The sequence below is a fragment of the Neoarius graeffei genome, chromosome 9, assembly GCF_027579695.1.
Source record: "Neoarius graeffei isolate fNeoGra1 chromosome 9, fNeoGra1.pri, whole genome shotgun sequence".
NCBI lineage: Eukaryota > Metazoa > Chordata > Actinopteri > Siluriformes > Ariidae > Neoarius > Neoarius graeffei.
This window is the reverse complement of record NC_083577.1, coordinates 74478052-74503096: the sequence shown is the minus strand read 5'-3', so window position 1 is coordinate 74503096 and position 25045 is coordinate 74478052. Positions and strand designations below refer to the sequence as shown.

The 25045-nt window shown below is 42.0% G+C and overlaps 1 protein-coding gene across 7 annotated transcripts in view; it reads right to left on the bottom strand.

Moving 5' to 3' along the window:
• adarb1b (adenosine deaminase RNA specific B1b) overlaps positions 1 to 25045 on the bottom strand; it is a 520712-nt gene that overhangs the window by 149458 nt on the left and 346209 nt on the right. The window lies entirely within an intron of this gene.

Below are 25045 nucleotides of genomic sequence, written 5' to 3'. Positions count from 1 at the left end.
GTTATTTATTTATTTTTTTTCTGCTGTAGACAGATGGCCTTGTGCAAAATTACCCTTCTGGATAAGTGTGTAAAGGGACATACTTTCATATAAAAAAAACCCGAAATTGGTCCAGGATATGCCCTTTAAGCTTATAATCTCTGCTTTCCGAAGAAATGTATCTGGTTAAGATCTGTTCAGTACTTTGGGAGTAATGGCAGGTTGAAGTTGGTACAACAGAGTAAAAACTCTGCTTGCGTGACGTCGGGAAACTGCTGGTGATTTTCTTTTTCAGTCATGGGAAAGTGTTCAGTCTCACTCTCTCTTCTGATCGGTTTCTGACTGGACTACTCGTGAATATCAATCAGATAACTTTTATACGGATGTTCTCTCTCTCTCTCTCTCTCATATGGATTCTGATGAAGGATTCAGCAAAATTTTCCATCTGCTGGTTTTGATGTTATGATTCATGGGAGACTTTGAAGTGAGTTTTCATACCGGTAGCTTTACCTACTTATTTTTTTCAAATCAAATTGATTCATGTAAATAAATAACTATTTTAGACTATCACTGGAGTTGTTCTGATGAAAAATATCGATATCTTAGTGGTCAGAATGAGATTAAAAAAAAAACAGAAGTCAGAAACGCGAGCGTCAATTTCAGTTCGGTTAATGTGAATTGTTTATTGGATGTGGATCAGAGTTTTTTTTTTCAAGGTTCGTCTTGAAAGCTGTGAATATTAACATTTATATTCTTTCATATAAACACTAGTAGGCCCTACTTTTGAGAAATACAAAGGCCTACAGAGCACAAAGAGGGGATTAGAAATAATATTTTATTACTTTTTTATTGACTACTGATTTAACGGTTTTACCAAATTAGCATAATAAACACTAATTAAATACTGATTTGCATATTTTTTTTGCTAATGTTTTCAAATTTTGTATTCAGTGTACAGCCATCTATGTGCCTGCCAATTTCCATGTAAATATCTTGAAAAATAGAAAAGTTATGAAGAAAAAACATTTGATCTCATTGATTAATGAGGCCCATTTTGGACCACGTGATCCTCATACAGAATATTACGTCAGTTTTCTAAAAAGTAAGCCGTTTTTTCAATCTCTGATTTGCAATCTCTCAAGAACAGATAAACATTTTAATTCTGTAAAAAGTATGTTGTTCTGCATTCAATTCTGAATTCAATAAGAACCATTTCAAGCAATTTGAATTCTCACCTGTTATGCCTACTAGTAGCGTTTTTAAAAAGATTTCAAAAATGTTTATTATTAAGAGAATAATGTGGTTATTTTGACTCATACACTGCAAAAAATGATCTCTTGTTGAGAGAAAATATCTTTAATATGGGTGAATTTATCTATTATTTCTTATTAGAAGTTTACTAGAACTCAAATATAAGATTATTTAGCTTACTTTGAGATGCTTTTACTAATTTCAAGCCTTAAATTTTCTTATTCTATTGGCAGATAATTTTGCTTCTTTCTAGAATTGAATGCTTAAAATGAGCAAAATTATCTGCCAATAGAATAAGAAAATTTAAGGCTTGAAATTAGTAAAAGCTTCTCAAAGTAAGCTAAATAATCTTATATTTGAGTTCTAGTAAACTTCTAATAAGAAATAATAGATAAATTCACCCATATTAAAGACATTTTCTCTCAACAAGAGATCATTTTTTGCAGTGTAAATGTTAAATTTCTTCTTCTTCTTCTTCTTTTGGCTGCTCCCGATTAGGGGTCGCCACAGCGGATCTTTCGTCTCCATTGCTCCCTGTCTTCTGCATCCTTCTCTACCACACCTGCCACTTTCATGTCCTCTCTCACCACATCCATGTATCTCCTCTTTGGCCTTCCTTGTTTTCGTTTGCCTGGCAGCTCCATCCTCAACATTCTTCCAACATGCTCTGCATCTCTTCTCAGGATGTGCCCGTACCATCTCAGTCTCATCTCTCTTAGCTTAATTCCCAAGCTCTCCACATGTGCTGTCCCTCTGATGTGCTCGTTCCTTATCCTGTCCAACCTCCCATCGCAAACCTTAACAACATCCTCAACTCCGCCACCTCCAACTTTGCCTCCTGTCTCTTCGCTAAGAGTACAGTCTCCAATCCGTACATCACAGCTGGTCTCACTACGGTCTTATACATCTTACCTTTCACTTTTGCTGGGACTTTCCGATCACAAATGTTCCCCAAAATCCTTCTCCAACTGCTCCACCCTGCCTGCACTTTCTTTCTCACCTCACTATCGCAGCCCCCATTTTCCTGCACAGTTGACCCCAGGTACTTGAATTCACAAACTTTCTTTACGTCTACTCCTTGCATCTCCACTACACTCTCATCCCCATTCTCATTGATGCACATGTATTCTGTTTTGCTCCTGCTCACCTTCATTCCTCTTCGTTCCAATGCATACCTCCATCTCTCCAAACCCAACTCAACCTCCTTTCTACTTTCACCACATATCACAGTATCATCCGCAAACATCATGTTCCATGGTGACTCTTGCCTCACTTCGTCCGTCAAGCTATCCATCACTATGGCAAACAAAAAAGGACTCAAAGCAGATCCTTGATGAAGTCCCACCTTCATCTTGAACCATTCAGTCGTTCCAACTGCATACCTCACTGCTGTTTCACTGTTCTCATACATGTCTTGCACCACTCTAATATACTTCTCATTCACTCCACTCTTTCTCATACAATACCATAACTCATCTCTCGGCACTCTATCGTATGCCTTCTCCAGGTCTACAAACACACAATGTAGCTTTCGCTGGCCTTCTCTGTACTTCTCCATTAACATTCTTAAAGCAAAAATTGCATCCGATGTGCTCTTCCTTGGCGTAAACCCGTACTGCTGTTCACAGATTGCTACCTCTCTTCTCAATCTTGCCTCCAATACCCTTTCCCATAGCTTCATGGTGTGGCTCATCAGTTTAAACTAATGTTAAACTAATGGTAGTAATTATCGATTGACCAGTGTATCTACTCAGTTTTGTTCCAGAAACAATACTTACTTGAGTGAAATAAATAAAGGCTGAAGCCAAGACAGAAATGACAGCTGCAAATATTTCAGTGTCCATCTTTGCGGTATCTGTGTCCCTGGCGATATATTTGCTCTTATCTGATTGGTTGTTGCCGATTGTCTATTGCCCTAATTAGTTGCCCTGTGTCTCACCTGGTTGCCCGTTGCCGGCAGCATTGCCCAAAAAGTTGCCCCGTGTATCATCACCGTGAGAGACTGCTCAGCGGGAATAGAATTAGTCTGGAAACATATGATACACTCCATGGACTCAAAGTGTCCAACTTCTAAGCTTCATCTTAGAAACCGTGACAGCTGTCTCACTTGCGTCTTGGTTAAGAATATGACAAACAAAATGAATCACAACTTCACCAATAAGAGCTTTCAATGACAGGCAATAATGAAACAAGAGTGCTCCGAGAGCACAATATCCCCTGCTGGCAATGATGCCATGACTCCGGTAAAATGCGACCGAATTGAACAAAATAGCAATATGTGTATTACCGACATACAGTGCTCAGCGTAAATGAGTGCACCCCCTTTGAAAAGTAACATTTCAAACAATATCTCAATAAACAAACAATTTCCAAAATGTTGACAAGACAAAGTTTAATATAACATCTGTTTAACTTATAACAGGAAAGTAAGGTTAATAATATAACTTAGATTACACATTTTTCAGTTTTACTCAAATTAGGGTGGTGCAAAAATGAGTACACCCCACAACAAAAACTACTACATCTAGTACTTTGTATGGCCTCCATGATTTTTAATGACGGCACCAAGTCTTCTAGGCATGGAATGAACAAGTTGGCGACATTTTGCAACATCAATCTTTTTCCATTCTTCAACATCAATTTTGTAACATCTATCTTTTTCCATTCTTCAACAATGACCTCTTTTAGTGACTGGTAGAGCAATACATCTGTGAATTCATGATGCCATCAATGAAATGCAGCTCCCCGACACCAGCAGCACTCATGCAGCCCCACATAAGGACGCTGCCACCACCATGTTTCACTGTAGGCACCAGGCATTTTTCTTTGTATTCCTCACCTTTGCGATGCCATACAGTTTTGAAGCCATCAGTTCCAAAAACATTTATCTTGGTCTCATCACTCCAGAGTATAGAGTCCCAGTAGTCTTCATCTTTGTCAGCATGGGCCCTGGCAAACTCTAGGCGGGCTTTTTTGTGCCTGGGCTTTAGGAGAGACTTCTTTCGTGGACGGCATCCACGCATGCCATTCCTCTGCAGTGTACACCATATTGTGTCACGGGAAATAGCCACCCCAGTTTGGCTTTCTACTTCTTTAGATAACTGCAGTGAACTTGCATACCGATTTTCTTCAACGCTTCTCATCAGAAGATGCTCCTGTCGAGGTGTTAACTTCCGTGGACGACCTGGACGTCTCTGTGAGATGGTTGCAGTTCCATCTTTCTTAATTTTTTGTACCACTTTTACTACAGTATTCTGACTGATAAGTAAAGCTTTGCTGATCTTCTTGTAGCCTTCACCTTTGTGGTGTAAAGAAATGATTTTCTTTGGGGAATTCTGAAGAGACAAGTTGAGCATCACTTTCCATCCAGCATCCAGTCACTAAACGAGGTCATTGTTGAAGAATGGAAAAAGACTGATGTTGCAAAATGTCGCCAATTTGTTCATTCCATGCCTAGAAGACTTGGTGCCGTCATTAAAAATCATGGAGGCCATACAAAGTACTAGATGTAGTAGTTTTTGTTGTGGGGTGTACTCATTTTTGCACCACCCTAATTTGAGTAAAATTGAAAAATGTGTAATCTAAGTTAGATTATTAACCTTACTTTTTCCCGTTATAAGTTAAACAGATGCTATATTAAACTTTGTCTTGTCAATATTTTGGAAATTGTTTGTATTCATTGAGATATTGTTTAAAATGTTACTTTTCAAAGGGGGTGGACTCATTTACGCTGAGCACTGTATAACAAAGAATCCTGTCAAGTTTCATAAAATTCCTCCAAAAATTGTGAGAGGAGTTGATTTCAGAAGGTGAGTACCTTTCCCAGGACGGACGGACATCGCCACGACATAATCCCTCTTCGGGCCTTTTGGCCAGCGGGGGATAAAAATAGTGAAGGAAGTTGATTTCAGAAAGCAAGCACACCTTGATGAAATTGCCAAAGTACAAGTTTGTTAATAATCAAGGGCATAACTCTGGGAAAATTTGCCCAAATTAAACGAAATTTCAATACGTGTATAACTGTCATATAACAAAGCCTTCTGCCAAGTTTGGTGAAATTCCTCCACAAATTGTGAGAGGAGTTGATTTCAGAAGAATGTACACCCTCATGAAATTGTCAAAGTACAAGTTATTTAATCGAGGGTCAAAACTCTGGGAAAATGTTCACAAATGAAATTAAATCGCAATATGCGTATTCCCGTCATATAACAAGGCCTTTTGCCAAGCTTCGAGAAATTCGTCCAAAAATTGTGAGGAGTTGATGTCAGAAGGTGAGCACACCTTCATGAAATTGTGAAAGTACAAGGTTGTTAAATCAAGGGCTGTAACTCTGGTAAAATGCGATTGAATTGAACAAAATAACAATATGCGTATTATCGACATATAACAAGGGTTTTTGCCAAGTTTGGTGAAATTCCTCCAAAAATTGTGAGGAGTTGATTTCAGAAGGAAAACACACTCTCATGAAATTATCAAAGTATAATTTTGTTAATCAAGGGCTGTAACTCTGGTAAAATGCGACTGAATTTAACAAAATTGCAATATGTGTATTACTGACACATAACAAAGAATCCTGCCAAGTTTCGTGAAATTCGTCTAAAATTGTGAGAAGAGTTGATTTCAGAAGGTGAGCACCCTTCCTGGGACGGACCGATGGACAGACGTACGTACAGACATCACCACGACATAATCCCCCTTCGGGCCTTTCGGCCAACGGGGGATAAAAAGTCTGAAAAAGCCAATGCTTGTGAATAAACATGGGTTTTGCCATTTGTGGGGTCAACTGAACAGAAAATAATCAATGACGCAGTCGTGTGATACGATATACACCATTTCCTTTAACCAATGTTGGCCATTTTCCTATAACAGCAGGTCCTGAAGCGTTTTATTTATTACAGCGATTTGTCAACAATCACAATGAGGACGCATCATACTGTAATTCAACCATTTCGAGTTCCATTTAATGTTGTGGAGAATCCGGCGAAACAATTTACGTCCCATTATCACTCTGTTACAGCAACCATAAACAACCACTCCTTCACCAGCCTCTTTCTCTGTGTCTCAACGTTAACAAGATGAAAAAATAAAATCAAAACACAACAGCATCATCATCATGCCACTTGTCCTGTTCCTGAGAAACCTTCCTGATGACAGTGTCTTGTGTTCAGAGATTTTAGGTTTGTGAAGCTTCTCTGAACATGCCATCACAACTCGGAGTCTGTTTAGCACTTTATTAATCATAAACAGCAACATGACACGTTTAGCCACGTGAGAAAAGTGATCAGATGCAGCAGATCCACCCTCACGTGTTCACTAACATCAGGTGGAGCAGAAAGCAGGATGCCGTCTTGGCTCGATGACAAATTACTACAAAGTGTTATAATTAGGTACACAGATGAGTTTGAAACTATTAACATTAGTGACTGTGTGCGTGTGTGTCTGTGTGTGTTGCTCATCCTTTATGATGTAAGCAGAGACGATTGCTGAGCTTCAACACCGTGTGTGTGTGTGTGTGTGTGTGTGTGTGTGTGGGTGTGTGTGTGGGTGGGTGGGGAGTGTTAGGACTTCACCGTGTTATAAATAAGTCTGAATGTAATGCTGATGAGCAAGCAGGTGTGCGGAGAAAAGAGGAGAGCAGGCATGAAGACCCCCCACACACACACCTACCTTTGCTGTCTAATTCATGGATCACACAGTGAGTGAGCAAGTGAGGGTAAGAAAAAAGGAAGGAAGAAAAAGGGGGAAGAAAGAAGGAGTAAGAAATATATCACCACAACCTGTGTTAGGATGGATGGAAGGGAGGAAAGATAGAAGGGGTAAGAAAGAAAGCTACCACCACAATGAATGGATGGATGGATGGATGGATGGATGGATGGATGGATGGATGGATGGATGGAAAAAAGAACCACCACAATGGATGGATGGATGGAAAAAAAGAACCACCACAATGGATGGATGGATGGATGGATGGATGGAAAAAAGAACCACCACAATGGATGGATGGATGGAAGAACTAGATAGAACTCGACACCAACAGCGTCGATGGGGATGCCTCCGCCTGGTAGACTACACACCTTATTAAGTTGTGATTGGGGGATGGACATTTGACCTCACAGTAATCTTGACCTGTGACCTTTTAACCTCAAAATCGAATCAGTTCATGTTTGTCCCAAAGCGCACAAATGGTGAAAGTTTGGTGAAATTCCTTTCATTTGCCTTGGAGATATTGTGTTCACAAGGTTTTCGGACAGACATTTGACCTCACAGTCACCTTGACCTTAGACCTTTTGATCTCAAAATCTAATCATTTCATCTTTGTCCCAAAGTGCACAAATGGTGAAAGTTTAGTGAAATTCCTTTAATTTGCCTTGGAGGGTTTTTGGACAGACATTTGACCTCACAGTGACCTTGACCTTAGACCTTCTGATCTCAAAATCTAATCAGTTCATGTGTGTCCCTAAATGCACAAATGGTGAAAGTTTGGTGAAATTCCTTTCATCTGCCTTGGAGATATTGTGTTCACAAGGTTTTCAGACAGACATTTGACCTCACAGTGACCTTGACCTTAGACCTTTTTACCTCAAAATCTAATCAGTTCATGTTTGTTCCAAAGCGCAGAAATGGTGAAAATTTGGTGAAATTCCTTTCATTAGCCTTTGAGATATCGCGTTCACAAGGTTTCAGGACGGACGCACGCACGGAGGGACGCATGGACAGACGGACAACCCGAAAACATAATGCCTCCTGCACCTTAAGGTGGTGGAGGCATAAAAAAGAACCACCACAATGGATGGATGGATGGATGGATGGATGGGTGGATGGAAAAAAGAACCACCACAATGGATGGATGGAAAAAGAACCACTACAATGGATGGATGGATGAAAGGAAAAAAGAACTACCACAATGGATGGATGGATGGATGGATGGATGGATGGATGGAAAAAGAACCACCACAATGGATGGATAGATGGATGGAAGGACAAAAAAAGAACCACCACAATGGATGGATGGATGGATGGATGGATGGATGGATGGATGGATGGATGGAAAAAAGAACCACCACAATGGATGGATGGAAAAAGAACCACCACAATGGATGGATGGATGGATGGATGGATGAAAGGAAAAAAGAACTACCACAATGGATGGATGGATGGATGGATGGATGGAAAAAAGAACCACCACAATGGATGGATAGATGGATGGAAGGACAAAAAAGAACCACCACAATGGATGGATGGATGGATGGATGGATGGATGGATGGATGGATGGATGGATGGAAAAAAGAACCACCACAATGGATGGATGGAAAAAGAAACACCACAATGGATGGATGGATGGATGGATGGATGGATGGATGGAAGGAAAAAAGAACTACCACAATGGATGGATGGATGGATGGATGGATGGATGGATGGATGGATGGATGGAAAAAAGAACCACCACAATTGATGGATAGATGGATGGAAGGACAAAAAAAGAACCACCACAATGGATGGATGGGTGGAAGGAAGGAAGGATGGAAGGAAGTACAATAGATGGATGGATGGATTGATGAAAGGAAGATAGAAAGGATTGGAGGAATAAGACACAAAGATCCCACCATAGTGCACATTTGGCTGGACGGATGGGCAGATGGACGGAAGGAGAGAAAGAGCAGTATTTCCTGTGAGCAGGAGTAATGAAGGTGGTCAGAGACCAGACTGCAGCTCTGATTTTACTGATGGGGAAGAAAGTTCGGTTTGTGTAAGCGCTTATTTACTTGTTGGACTTGTTAGAGGCCTTGTGTGCCTGTTTAATGAGGCCAACTACACTGCGTACTCCTTCTAGACTCCCTCTCTCTCTCTCTCTCTCTCTCTCTCTCTCAGGAGTGTTCCACTACAATAGTCCCTGCATGATCCAGCCTCCTTTATGCAGTGTACTAATTAAGTCTAATTAGGCCATGGTAATGCAGTGCTTGTGTGACCCAGCTAATTTCCTATTATAACAAAGCGCCGCTGCATTGTTCATGCCTCGCCCACAAGGCAACAGCCACACAATAGCACAGCCGTCTTAATCAACAATAAGGGCTGGAGTCATTTGGCCTAATGAATACGCAGACGTCTCTGTTAGCAGGCGGGTAATGGGATACAGCTCTGACGAGAGCAGCCGCAGAAATGTTTAACAGCAGCAGCCTTGTTGGAGAGGATAATTACTTGTTAATTAATTAACAAACCAAATAATTATTAATCAGAAAGGAAACCGGTACTTGCCAGCGTATATTTCATGACAAAGTTATTAAATTAAGATCAGTTTCACCCATGTGGAATATGGGCCAGACAATACGTTACACAAAAAACAGTCTCATGTATACAGTTGAAGTCAGAAGTTTAAATACACTTAGGCTACATCCACACGACAACGGCAACGAGATTTTTTTTTTTAAATATCGCGTCCACATGGGCAACGGATCAGTGAAATATCAGGTTCATATGGCAACACAACGCTTGCTGAAAATGATGCAATACACATGCCACACCTCTACGTGCGCTGTAAGACGGTCCCATCGGAGACACCAGAACAATAGAAGTAGACGCATGCGCATAACTGCGCATGCGCACAGTGACTATCCCTGTCACTGTCACATGCACACACTTTCTCACTCCCTATCCTATGGATATAGTCCCTTTAAATCACGTGCTCGTTTTTTGAATGGAGACGCGGAAAGAGGAATGAACGGGGGTAGATGGAAGCTGGTACGCCAACATTCTGATATCCTCCAGAATTCTTTAATGGTCCGGAATAAACATCTGAAGAGGTGAGATCGCTCCTTTTTTTTCCCTATTTTTGCTGGCGGGATTGACTCTGCCCTAAGGGCTATTCTCTCACTCTCTCTCTCTCTCTCTCTCTCTCACTTTGCACCATTACACAATAAATATTCACAGTGAAAATATTTTGTAAGCGCGTTTCATGAACCAAGTTATAGGATTTGTTGACAACTCGCATCGAGTTCGTTACACTTCTACCCGGCGTGAAGCACATGTGGTTGTGACGTCATCGTAAACAAATCCGTTCTACTCATCCAGACGACTTCGCAACGGCTCCGTTGCCAGATTTTTCACTCTGGAACCCGTTCTCAAAAGATTTCGTTTTGGGGCACCCAAAACGCCGGTACCATGTGGACGCCAGGCCGAAACGATAAACAGTTTTATCAGATTCACCTGAATCCGTTGCCGTGTGGACAGGGCCTCAAATTGAAGTCATTTGAACTCGTTTTTAACCACTTCACATATTTCATATTTTTAAACTATAGTTTCGCCTCAGCACTATTCACGCCTCAGTAAGCAAGAAGCCACGCTTCTAGTGGATTAGAAGTTTACATACACTGAGTTAAACTGCGCCTTTAAACAGCATGGAAAACTCCAGAAAATTATGTCAAGTCTTTGGCCAACTGGGTAATGAGCTTCTGACGAGCTAACTGGGATCAATTAGAGGAGGTGTACTCGTGTATTTTATTTATTTACATGTATTTTAAGCCCTACCTTCAAACTCCGTGTCTTTTTACATGACATCATGGGAAAATCAAAAGAAATCTGCCAAAAATGTGGACCTCTACAAGCCTGGTTCATCCATTGGGAGCAATTTCTGAAGGCCTGATGGCATCACGCTCATCTGTACAAACAATAGTACACAAGTATAAACACCATGGGACCATGCAGCCATCATACCGCTCAGGAAGGAGATGCAGTCTGTCTCCTAGAAATGAATGTACTTTGTTGTGAAAAGTGCAACTCAATCCCAGCACAACAAAGAGCCTTGCAAAGATGCTGGAGGAAACGGGAAGACAAGCATCAACATCCACAGTAAAAACAACTCCTGTATTGACATAACCTGAAAGGCTGCTCAGCAAGCAAGAAGCCACGCCTCCAAAACTGCCATAGAAAAGTTAGATTACGGTTTACAAGGTCACATGGGGACAAAGAGCTGACTTTCTGGAGAAATGTCCTCTGGTCTGATTAAACAAAAATGGAAATGTTTGGCCATAATGACCATCGTTATGCTTGGAGGGAAAAGGATTAGGCTTGCAAGCCAAAGAACAGCATTCCAGCCGTGAAGCATGGGGGTGGCAGCATCACGCTTTGGGGGTGCTTTGCTGCAAGAGGGACTGGTGCATGTCACAAAATAGATAAAGGAAGGAAAATGATATGGATGTATGAGGAAAGCCATGGCCTAATGGTTAGAGAAGCAATTTTGGGACCAAAAGGTTGCCAGTTCGATTCCCTGGACCAGCAGGAATGGCTGAAATGCCCTTGAGCAAGGCTCCCAACTGCTCCCCAGGCTGCTTTAGGTACGATATACATCGCTAAGGATAAGAGCGTCTGCTAAATATCATTAATCTCAAGACATCAGCTAGGAAGTTAAGCTAGATCATTTTTTCAAATGGACAGTGACCCCAAGTATAGCTCCAAAGTTGTGGAAAAATGGCTTAAAGCAATTTACCAGGAAATTTTGAAACTACAGGGTTATGAAATGTCATCATTATACATTAATACAAGATGTTCTAGATGAAAACATTTAAGCGGACTTTAGCTTAAAAAAACATGTTAAAGTTGCAACATCAGTCCACTGGGCCATTTCCCCGGGCGTGGCCGTACTGGATTAGTCAGATACATGGATATATTAGGGGATGAAAATGAGAGCGGGGCTGCGTGACGTAGGATTCCGAACGTCTTCTTCATTCCATCCTGGATTCAAGAGGTTTGTCCGGGTGGCTTCATCAAGTAAAGCAAGAAAACTTTACTCCTGGAAAAAGCAGCACATTGTGCAGTGAGCATTTTACAGAAGCTTGCTTGGTGGAGGACTTGTATGAAAAAGTCAATGGGAAGAAATGAGACATGAGGTAGGAACGACAACTGAAGCCAGACGCCATCCTGACTTTGTTTCACCACAAAACACCGACAGCACACCGTGTCACGCATGAAATGGATAGAAGATAAGCAGGTAAATATATATCTCATCTCATCTCATTATCTCTAGCCGCTTTATCCTGTTCTACAGGGTTGCAGGCAAGCTGGAGCCTATCCCAGCTGACTACGGGCGAAAGGCGGGGTACACCCTGGACAAGTCGCCAGGTCATCACAGGGCCGACACATAGACACAGACAACCATTCACACTCACATTCACACCTACGGTCAATTTAGAGTCACCAGTTAACTTAACCTGCATGTCTTTGGACTGTGGGGGAAACCGGAGCACCCGGAGGAAACCCACGCGGACACGAGGAGAACATGCAAACTCCGCATATAAAGGCCCTCGCCGGCCACGGGGCTCGAACCCGGACCTTCTTGCTGTGAGGCGACAGCGCTAACCACTACACCACCGTGCCGCCCGTAAATATCACACATCACACATCACATTATCTCTAGCCGCTTTATCCTTCTACAGGGTCGCAGGCAAGCTGGAGCCTATCCCAGCTGACTACGGGCGAAAGGCGGGGTACACCCTGGACAAGTCGCCAGGTCATCACAGGGCTGACACATAGACACAGACAACCATTCACACTCACATTCACACCTACGGTCAATTTAGAGTCACCAGTTAACCTAACCTGCATGTCTTTGGACTGTGGGGGAAACCGGAGCACCCGGAGGAAACCCACGCGGACACGGGGAGAACATGCAAACTCCACACAGAAAGGCCCTCGCCGGCCCCGGGGCTCGAACCCAGGACCTTCTTGCTGTGAGGCGACAGCGCTAACCACTACACCACCGTGCCGCCGCCCGTAAATATATATATTTTTAAATAAACAGGCAATAAACTCACCACTACTTTATTTTGATTCCTTTTCTAATCCTGCAGTGACATAATTTTTGTGGAGAAATGCAAACCAATTGACTGAGACCATAATACGTGAGACCATAATATTATACTATAGTCTAATTATCATAACAGAAGGACTCTCAGGTGTGCTCTGGACAGCGTGCGCTCTGAACGGACTCATGCACGACATGAATGACACACACCTGTACAGGATTAAGACGCAATCAGTGCGCCTAAATAAGGACTCAGAATGCAGGGTGACTTTGCGAAGTATTGTGTTGTTGTGACACATTATCGAGCCTTGTTTCCTGACTCATTTCCTGTTCCTTGTTTCTGACCCTGCTTCTGTCTACGATATTCTCTTTGTGTCTCGCTCAACCATTTGCCCATTTTACTGTTCACTATACTGTACACCTGCCAATTTGGACTGTTTGCCTGTTTGTGCTTTTCTTTATAATAAAGATCTTCAGCGCTTACATCTGTCTCCAACCGTCCCTGACAGAATACTTCGCCCTGCTGAGACTAGTATAGCATGCACTTGTACACCTCCGCTGTGCTCGCGGAAAATGACACCATGCACGATGGAGTTATGGCGGCCTTCCTGATTTAAAAAGAAAAAAAAAAAGTCCTGTCCATTTTCATCACTTTAGTGGTCATAAGATAAAAAACAAATTCATCATGCAACTTTATTTATATATATATACACTACCGTTCAAAAGTTTGGGGTCACCCAGACAATTTTGTGTTTTCCATGAAAAGTCACACTTTTATTTACCACCATAAGTTGTAAAATGAATAGAAAATATAGTCGAGACATTTTTCTGGCCATTTTGAGCATTTAATCGACCCCACAAATGTGATGCTCCAGAAACTCAATCTGCTCAAAGGAAGGTCAGTTTTATAGCTTCTCTAAAGCGCTAAACTGTTTTCAGCTGTGCTAACATGATTGTACAAGGGTTTTCTAATCATCCATTAGCCTTCTGAGGCAATGAGCAAACACATTGTACCATTAGAACACTGGAGTGAGAGTTGCTGGAAATGGGCCTCTATACACCTATGGAGATATTGCACCAAAAACCAGACATTTGCAGCTAGAATAGTCATTTACCACATTAGCAATGTATAGAGTGGATTTCTGATTAGTTTAAAGTGATCTTCAGTGAAAAGAACAGTGCTTTTCTTTCAAAAATAAGGACATTTCAAAGTGACCCCAAACTTTTGAACGGTAGTGTGTAGATAGATAGATAGACAGATAGAAGGACAGACAAAGATCGACTTTTAGCTCAATTTGTTTATTTGCGATAGCCTGGCAAGCCAGACTAAATGTGAATATTTAGTCTGGCCTCGATCCGTAGACATTTCCGAAGCGGGTAGGAGGAACAAACCGCTGTCTTTCAAACTGTCTCTGTGCGTACAGGCCAACGCTCTGACCAATCAGCGCAACAGTGACTGTGACGTAGTCAGAGCGACAGAAAGCAGTGGGGGAGGCCTTGAAATAAATAATTTTTCAAAATGCGTATTAATTAATAAACAGGTTCTAGATATTAAGAAGTTTGGAGATAATGACCACAAGTTTGGAGTCTGTACCACATACACATTTTTTTCCAAGTGTTTTTCAAGGGTTTGCTTAAACTGTTTTTGAGAGTTTTTATTTAGTGGTGTTTGGTGAAATCATTTCCCTTAAATTTAAAATAACGGGAAAATAAGAAACAATCAAAAAGTAATGTTTCAAAGCTGTTTATTAATTCTTCGTACTGCACAAACTAGCCCCATCCTTTTGGCTACGAGCGGAGCCAGCTGGTAGATCAGACTTTTGCCATAGCCGGTCGGCAAAACAGCGAAAACGTCCTTCTTGAAAAGGAATGAGCGGAGAGCCTCTTCCTGCTCATGTTTCAACGAAAACTCCAAGTCTAATTCTTCTAAAACTGATTCCAAAGCGGAGTCAAACGCGCGCTGTTCACTAGCCGCAGCCATCTTTCCTGTTGTGCTTTCTCCAGCGTCGCGCAGCCTTGTCGTCACTCCTGCAAAAGCCCACCCAAAGAATCCAAACAAAAACCTTGCGTTGTGATTGGCGGGCACGATTTGATGCCCGGGGTGTTTTTGTTTATATGGTGCGAGGCTAGACCCATTCGCTAGGCAAAAAATATTTTTGGCCGCTAGGCGGGTGGGTCTAGTTTACTAGGCTATATTTGCGAGAAATTTTCTTTAAAGCTAGATCAGTTTTCCAAATGGACAGTGACCCCGAGTGTAAGGACAACAAAGTGAAGGTATCGGATTGGCTATCACAAAGCCCTGACCTCAATCTGTGAGAAGCTTGTGGAAGGCTTGCCAAAATATTTGCCCCAAGTTCAACAATTTAAAGGCAATGCTAACAAATACTCAAAGTGTATGCAAACTCCTGACCCACTGGGAATGTGATGAAATAAACAATGAAGTAAATCACTCTATTATTATTCTGACAATAAATAACGGTCTTAAAAATAAAGTCGTGATTCTAACTGACCTAAGAAACGGAATGTTTTCTAGAATTAAAATGTCGGAACCCCCTCCGAGAATTTAGATAAACCTGATGTAAACTTCTGACTTCAACTTTAGTTGTCATAAACAAGCTTTTATTTAAAAAAAAAAATTTACAGACGCTTCATTTCGGGAATATAAAATGGCATGTTGCAAACTGCAATCTTAGCAGTTTTTTTTTAACATTTTTGCTCACTTGCAACCAGAAAACAAACACAATTCATCAAATTAAGAGCCCAAAATCTGTGTGCTCCTTTGTAGCTTCTGAAAATAAAGTGTAACTGTGAAAGTTGGCATTGTCAGCGAGAGCCATGCATCATTGTTAATATCCAGTCCATCTGAAACAGTTCATTTGCGTCATTCTGCTGGCTGTGCAGAAACCAGTCCTCCTCCTCATTTCACATGTCATCAGCGGCCCGACGGAGAGCCTTCCGGCTGAGACCTCTCTCTCCTTCTAGAAATGAGAATCTGATTGAAAAAATAATAATAAAAAATCCACCAGTCTGTAATTGTGGGGGTTTCATTCTCATACATTCATTTAACTCTCTAGTTAAGGCTTAAAAGAAACAATGGTGTGTCCATTCGGCGCTTGGAGTCAGTAGTGTGATTTAGAGATCGGGGGAAAATAAGCATAACGAGCAAAACAACGATGGGATGATACAGCACACACACCCTTCCATCTGGACAGGTGTCTGAATGAGTGAGGGAGAATTTCACAGCGAGTGTTCGAGTGAATCAGATTAAAGGAGACATCCATGTTCTGCTTCCTTTCTCCTGCCTTTCTGGCACAAGCTGATATAAGAGCAAGACACACTCCCGTTTGTGACAATCATCTTAACTCGGCATGTGGGTTTAGTGCTGCGAAAATGCCATTTCAGCACATCAGGATTTTGCTTCTCGTTTCAGTGAGGCTGCTGCAGAGCGAGTGGGTGTTAAGGCAGACAGCTAAGGTGCGGTGTAGTGCTTTCTGAAAGCACAGCTCAGTACCTGCAGGCTCCACCGATAATCCTGCACAACCCCAAACACTCACAGAGGCCCTGCTGAGAAAAAAAAACCCCACAAACCTCACCTGACAGCACTGACTGTTTTCACTCACTGCCTTTGAATGCTGAACACCTAAAATCAAAACTTAGGAAAAAAAAAAAAAAACTTTCTTAACTAGTTAGTTCAGGTCTTTCACCATATTGAGCCCGGTGCATCGCAAAACAAAAATCTTTCCATCTTCTACTGAAATGCAATGCTCTTAGTATGTTACAACACAAGTCCCCAAGTGGATTATTCAAATAATATTGGCTGGCTGAATGGAATATATCTGATAGACCACCAAAAAAAAAAAAAAAGTCAGTGATTATTATTATTATTATTATACATACACACACAGCGGCATGGTGGTGTAGTGGTTAGCGCTGTCGCCTCACAGCAAGAAGGTCCAGGTTCAAGCCCCGTGGCCGGCGAGGGCCTTTCTGTGCGGAGTTTGCATGTTCTCCCCGTGTCCGTGTGGGTTTCCTCCGGGTGCTCCGGTTTCCCCCACAGTCCAAAGACATGCAGGTTAGGTTAACTGGTGACTCTAAATTGACCGTAGGTGTGAATGGTTGTCTGTGTCTATGTGTCAGCCCTGTGATGACCTGGCGACTTGTCCAGGGTGTACCCCGCCTTTCGCCCGTAGTCAGCTGGGATAGGCTCCAGCTTGCCCGCGACCCTGTAGAACAGGATAAAGTGGCTAGAGATAATGAGATGAGATGAGACATACACACACTTCATATCAGCCTTCTCAAAGGCCCACGCGAGCTTAAAGCAGATACGCAGAACCTTTATTTTTAAATAAATTTCTGAGTGGATAGTATGTCCATCCATGACTCTTGTATGCTGCATAAATGGGAATAAAAAATATATATAATTCTGAGAGTTAAAATCGACCGCACAGTTGGCATTCGAGCTGCCCTGCTGAGCCAGCCAGCCCTGAGTGCGTGACGTCACTGCGGTAACCGGCTTTAAGGCCGAGGCCTTTTACAGCTACAGACCAAAGTCATTGTGGCAACGGGGGCGTGGCCAAGCGGCAGTTTGTGAATGGAGGACAGGGTCGGGGAAGGTAAGTGGCTAAGTCATTACACCTGGTGTCATTAATGTGTGTGGGTGTGTTTGTTTGTTTGTCACAGGGATTGAGCATAAAAGCATAAAAGGAGGGGGAGAGCAGAGAAGAGGTAGCCTGGGCCCGCCCATCCTAAGCGTGACGCAACACGAGGGCCTGTTGCGAGCTTGTCTGGCCAGGCAAGCTATCTACAGCTCTTCCAAGCTCCCGAAAAATCAGGAACCAATCAACTTTGAGCATCTCCAACGGCCCTGGGTAGAGGCGTGTTCAAGGCACTGACATAGTAGAACCGCGACCGGAAGCCATAGATTGTTTACATAATCTATGCCGGAAGCGCTTCATTCACGCTTCCGCATCTATTACGCATAGATGCTGTATTGAAAGCATTCAACGGGAAGTTCTCATTGAAAACGGAGCAAAGAGCAGCCCTGGAGGTATTTATTGAAAGGAAGGCCGTTTTCGCCTTGCTCCCGACCGGCTTCGGTAAGAGTTTAATCTACCAGTTAGCCCCGTCGCGTCGCATACGTCAGAGGAAAGAGTGATGTGATTGGTTTAAGCTTCGTCACAGCCTTTTCTGGCTTCGACCAGTAGCAAACTGAGGCATTTCAGGGAGGCGGGTCAACCACGGGCTCTGGGAAACGGTTGGGCTTAATATCTTGGCCAGACCAAATGCTCGTAGAGCTTTGTCACGTTAGCCAGACTAGAGAAGAGGAGCTCCCCGACCCCAACGCATGTGTGCGACTGAATGTGGGTGGAGCACAGAAGCACGGCAGGCGAGAGCTGATGTTCACATACACACTTTATTTTGTTATTTTGGCTTTTCAGCTTCGTTTGTTCGTTCGTTCGTTCAGTCAAACACGTGCGTTGGGGTCGGGGAGCTCTTCTTCTCTGCTCTCCCCCTCCTTTTATGCTCAATCCCTGTGACAAACAAACAAACACACCCACACACATTAATGACACCAGGTGTAATGACTTAGCCACTTACCTTCCCCAACCTCCATTCACAAACTGCCGCTTGGCCACGCCCCCGTTGCCACAGTCATATAAATAAAAATTTATGGTGAAAGTAAGAAATACCGTTACCGACTTGCTCAAGGGTTGTTTTACAATCAGGGTACAAAGTTTGTGTCACAGGGGTCCAAAATTCAAATTGATTCAAACTGGTTCTTGTACCAGTTTTTAAATGAAGGACAAGTTAAAGAACAGATTTCAGGTAATTTTTTGACATATGTGTATGGTAGTTTTGTGTAATCTGCTATAAGATGGGAGAAACAAATGAAGTGATTCTCGGAGAGGACTTTTTTTTTTTGACAATTCAGAATCCACTACTTCCATAGTGCTTTTAAATATAAGGCTGTAAGCTTTGTGTTAGTTGTCTCTAATATTTATGTCCCAATATCTTGACCACATTTTAGGATGAAAATAATCATTTTAGATATGTTATTTTATATTGAAAAATTAGCTGTCTCGGAGAGGACATTTTTTTGACACAGTTACATACTAATTTGATCAAAATAGTCTGAAAACTTACTGGCATTCAACATTAAAACTTAACTATGTTTCCAATGATATGGAACCAAATATTTGTTTTATGGTATAAAGAATGATTTAAGTGCATCCCTTTTGGAGCTACCTGTGGTCAAAAAAGCACTTTTTCTAAATGACACGAGTAATTTTGCTAAATATGACATATATTGCCATACAATCACCAAAAATAACGTTATCACCACATTTTTTTTTGCATGCTAAATAGAGCTATCACAGGGCTACAATAAACAACCAAGTTTATTTAGTCAAGCCTTTTGATATGGAAGATAATAAGTGTTAAATGTGATTTTTAGCTTGCGTACCCTGATTGTAAAACAACCCTCAACTAAGACTGATTTGACTTCATTGATTGTGGGTTGACTCTCATTAAAACAGGATAGGTGTTATAACTTATGCAACATACATGTCCACGCGTGCATTTTCACTGATAAAACATAAAAGGCTAATTAAATAATCAGATGAACTGAGACAATCACATTCTGAAGCAAATTAAATAATCTTATACCGGTAACTTAAACACACAATACAAGTTACATGTATTAATCTAAATGCAGGTAAGCGACGTGTTGTTTTTGTTGTTTTGTATCCAAATGAGAGTCGGAGCTTACCCGTCTGTGTTCTCGCTTCTTGAAGGCCGATCTTGTGGCCGATTGTTTTGAAACAATCTGACTTTCAGTTGTTCGTTCAGTTCTCCGTTCATTCACTTCTTCCACGTCAGGGCGATATGGCAGCAATATCCAGTTTAGAAATCAGACGGCTACACCACTCATTCTCCATTTTCTCCATATTGAGTACTCCGCCATTACTGCTCGGCTCAGGCAATTACTAAAACCCGGGACGGAACGGGACGTCACTGGTTTTAGCAACAACCGCGGGGACGTCACTGCCCGAGCGATATGTCCCGTCCCGTCCTGGGTTTTAGCAACAACCCTCGGCTCACTCCGGGAAGACTCGTGCAACTGAACTTTCCTTTTAAAAAAATAAAATAAAATACTTTCCTTTTCTTGTAGTTTTCTTTTTCTTCTCCATACCGAGTACTCCGCCATTACTGCTCGGCTCACACTCTGGGACAACTGGTGCAACTGAACTTACTTTCCTTTTCTTGTAGTTTTCTTTTCCTTTAATTGTTGGTACTGCACCATCTTTCAATACGGGCTTATAGCCAACGCTCCTCAACAGATCAGAGGTTTCATATGAGACTTCAGTAAAATGTGCAGAGCAGAGGAGAGGCCACTTCATAGGCGTCCAATGTGCCCATGAACGTCTAGCAAAATGCATCCAAATCTTTGCAGTTTGAACATTCTTGGACCATGAATGCAATGTAAATTCACCTTCTGTCATGTTGCTGGCGGGTGCAGCAACACATCAGTGTGGCATGGCAATAAATTAGCTCAAAATGGAGGATTGGAGTTGCAGTCAGCTCTGTGTTTTCGTATAGCGGAAATGGCGATGAGACCGATGGACTTCCTGTTGTGACGTTAACGGACGTCAAGGTCATTCACTCAGACCACTACCTATCATTTTAATCGTAAAAATTACTATATTAGATTTATTGTTAACGCTTAAAACTATTCCTGTACCATTCTTGAGGTTTCAAGGCATTTATAAACGAAAGTGAGGCCATGGTTCTGCGTATATGCTTTAACCGCGAGTTGGCGCAGTCACAGAAGCAGTGAAGTCACCTTCCAGCCGGTGTAGCGTTCATCAGTAGTGTTAGCGAATGGTAATAAAGCAGCCAAACCAGTGCTATCAAGAGCAAGTAGCACAGGCTAACGACCGAGAAACTAACCGTGTCTGAAACCACTCACTCGTTCACTACTCCCTACTCCCTATATAGGGAATTACTATACAGAGGATGATATAGTGAGCTCCTTGGTAAAATGAAGGGGGAAAAGAAAAAAACACACTTTCGGACACTAGTCCGTCGCACTGGTATTTACGTCATTACTGTCGCACAAATAAAACATGCCAGATCAGTCGGCTGGTGGGTTTTCAAAATGATAAATACATGTGTGTATTTTTGTGATAAATCCATATTATACTGAGCGCATTTCCTACATTAATCAATACAAAGTACCTGCAGCTTTCAGTTTTTTTTTAAATCAAGGCTGAGTACTTTTCTTCTTTGCTGCTGCCTTTAATTAAATCAAATTTGAGACTTTTAATTTGATTTCTTTCAGTGCGACCGCAATGCATGATGGGATATATTGCTGTGGTTAGTGACCATCAGTTGTACACTACTTTTTGTGATGCACTGTGGGATACTTAGAGTGCACGATATAGGGTGTAAATAATCCTCACTATCATTTCGGACAGCACTACAAAATGGCATCCTCACCATATAGTGCCCTATATAGTGAGTAGGGAGCGATTTCGGACACAGGGTAAGATTTATGTCTCCAGACTCTTCTTCCACGCACACTCACTACAGTATTTTTCACGCATTCTTTCATTATAATTATTCTCTTCTAATTTGGCCTCATTTTCTATCAAATTTGCTTCAGAAATGAAAGGGTGACTGTCCTGAAAACATTAGTTATCCAATGAGATGTTTTTGTTTGTTGTCTCTAAGCTGAGAAGAGTTTAGAGCTGGCTCACTCATTGGTTTGGACTTCATTGCCAGGACAGAAGGCCATGACAGTGTATGTTTATGTAGGAAGTGACAGATGAATTAATCAATCAGATTTTGATTTAGCGGCACGGTGGTGTAGTGGTTAGCGCTGTCGCCTCACAGCAAGAAGGTCCGGGTTCGAGCCCCGTGGCCGGCGAGGGCCTTTCTGTGTGGAGTTTGCATGTTCTCCCCGTGTCCGCGTGGGTTTCCTCCGGGTGCTCCGGTTTCCCCCACAGTCCAAAGACATGCAGGTTAGGTTACCTGGTGACTCTAAATTGACCGTAGGTGAGAATGTGAGTGTGAATGGTTGTCTGTGTCTATGTGTCAGCCCTGTGATGACCTGGCGACTTGTCCAGGGTGTACCCCGCCTCTCGCCCGTAGTCAGCTGGGATAGGCTCCAGCTTGCCTGCGACCCTGCAGAACAGGATAAAGCAGCTAGAGATAATGAGATGAGATGAGATGAGATTTTGATTTATAGTGGGAAGGACCAAAAATGTATCGCCCTAGGCCTTCTCAAAGGCCAACATGAGTTTAACCGCGACTTGGTGGTGTCGACGCAGCAGTGAAGTCACCTTCCAGCCGATGTACAGTAGCATTCATCAGTAGTGTTAGCGAATGCTAATAAAGTGGTCAAGCCAGTGCTGTCGAGAGCAAGTAGCACAGGCTAACGACCGAGAAACTAAGATTTCTGTCTCCAGACTCTTCTTCCATGTTGCATGCTTGCTACAATATTTTTCACTCATACGTAAATATTCATTTTCCTCTTCATTTGTAATTTACTTAGTTACTTTTAAAATCAACATCGACAATGACACAAAACGGAGCGACCTGGCAGCCTGCCGCTAATCCCTTGCAAAATCCTTTGACTGGAAAATGCAGGCTGGTGTAGGCCAGCAGCTTACAATCCCACCAGAGATTACCACCACCACCCTAAGAGCAGATCTGGTACTCTGGTCCAATACCCTGCGCATTGTCTACTTCGTAGAGTTGACAGTACCCTGGGAGGATGTGGGTGAAGAGGCGAATGAAAGAAAGAGGCTGCGGCATGCGGAGATGGCAGCTGAGGCAGAACAACAAGGCTGGAAAACATGAGTTTGGCCAGTGGAGGTCGACTGTAGGGACTTTATTGCAACATCTACCGTCAGGTTGCTTAAGGATCTGGGAATTCAAGCACAAGCCCTGTGCCAGACAATAAAAGAAACCTCAGGGACTGCAGAACGCTGCAGCCAGTGGTTGTGAATCAGAAGGAAGGACCCCATCTAGGCCCCAAGATGTTAGGGACACATGCCCAGGTCTGATCAGCCTGTGATGGGCCTGCCTTAGCAGAGGGTGTATTGTGATTAAAAGGCCACAACATCTGATGACATGATGGTGCACAACTGATTAAGTCATACATGTCAACCTTTGGTCAATCAAACCTGTATAACCAACCTCCAAAATCCGTATTTCCCTTATAAAATCCTTATAAGATGCAAATTAAAATAATTTACCTAAAATTTGAATAATAATTAACAATGATATATCCCAGTTACATTTTATTCAATATTAATAACAAAAACCTTCAGAATGAATACAAAGCTTCAATGTTTGACAAAAACACAAAGTGTTATCAGCGTAGTTACGAAGGAAATACTTCGTTGTTTGGAGACAGGTTTCACCGAGCGGCTATTATGCGCGAGACTTCATATTAGCCACAAAGTCAGGAAAATCTGTTCGTAAAATTACATTATAATGACCAAATACAATGAAAAGTATTTTTCCAGTTTCACCTGTGAAAGGTAATCCCATGTGATCTCGTTTGGACGGTAAACCTGTTGGTACAGTTAAACGCAGCACATGAATGAGGCATCTTTATTCTCGGCTATTGTCTTGGCGTTATACCAGAGATGGTTGAAGAATCTCCACTTTGCCACATCCAATATGGCGGCGAGGATGATGTATGATTCTACGCAGAAGGCGGCGTCTATGTTTATATGTCTATGACTTCACGGTTGGCGGGATTCTCGCAATGCGGTGTGCGCATGATCAAAAGTGGAACGAAGTCTCGCTACCACAAGATAACGCGCGATTTCATAAGACTCTTTACTGGCTGTCTGTGGTGTACAGTACGTTTGTAAATGTTATGCGCTCTTTTATCATCGTGGGAATTGATTATAGCTCTAAATAAATATTGAAGTTTTTTTTAAAGAATCCGTATAACTTTATTTATACGCCCGTATACTACGTTTATTGAATCAAATTCGTATAAAATACGGACATTCCGTATAGGTTGACATGTATGTTAAGTGTCCCCAACATCTTTTGGTGGCTTCTAACATCTGAGAGTGGTTGACATTTTTAAAGTCAGTATTGTGTGGAGGGCTTCATACAAGGGACCATCAACATCTGGGCCTAAGTTTTGGCTGAGCTCAAGTCCCAGCTTTAGTAATAACGTTTTGCCACTGCTTGTAAATATACGTGAAGAATATCTAATGAAGTTTTGGTAACCTTTTGGGTGTTCAGTGCGTCTTTCTCTTTCCTGGCGAACAAAGAAATGCTTGTGCGCATGCAGCAGCAGAAAACTCTCTCACTGGATTTTCGCATCAGCTCTGACGTGCGATGTCATGTTGTCTTGACAACCATGCAATATCGTAAACTATCTTCAACGCTCATTCTCCATTGGGTAGAGTGATGTAATACACATAGGATAAGCGATATGCTAACGATATTGCATGCTATCAAACCAATGAAACCTGCTAGAAGGGAATAGAACACACGTTTTGATTCAATAGGGAAAAAAATGCCCTGGATGTATAATAATTTCGTATAACCACACAGAATGGAGTGTGTTCTTCCACTTATACCACAGAAATTCACCAATGTCTACAGTGCTAAGCTGATTAATGGATGATGCATCATACATTTTGACAGATTATCGTTAAGACTTAATGTTGCAGAACGTCTGGGAGAACAGTTAGTTCCTGTTATGTTACATCAGTGATAAAATAGCCTTCTCTCTCTCTCTCTTAAATGATGCATCTCGTCATTTTGCCAAGAAACTGGAAAGCACAAGCTCCTCTGTCCTGAAGACTTTCCTGTCCTGGAAAATTTTGCAAAGCTCCAAGACTGTTACAAAATGCTGAGACCCGCGACTCCTCCCATGAACGTTATACAAGTGTCTTCAGAAAAAAAAGGTCAGCAGATCAACGTACACATTTCCTTCGTTAGTTATTATTAGTCTTAGATTATGTGGTCCGTCCGCTGTACAA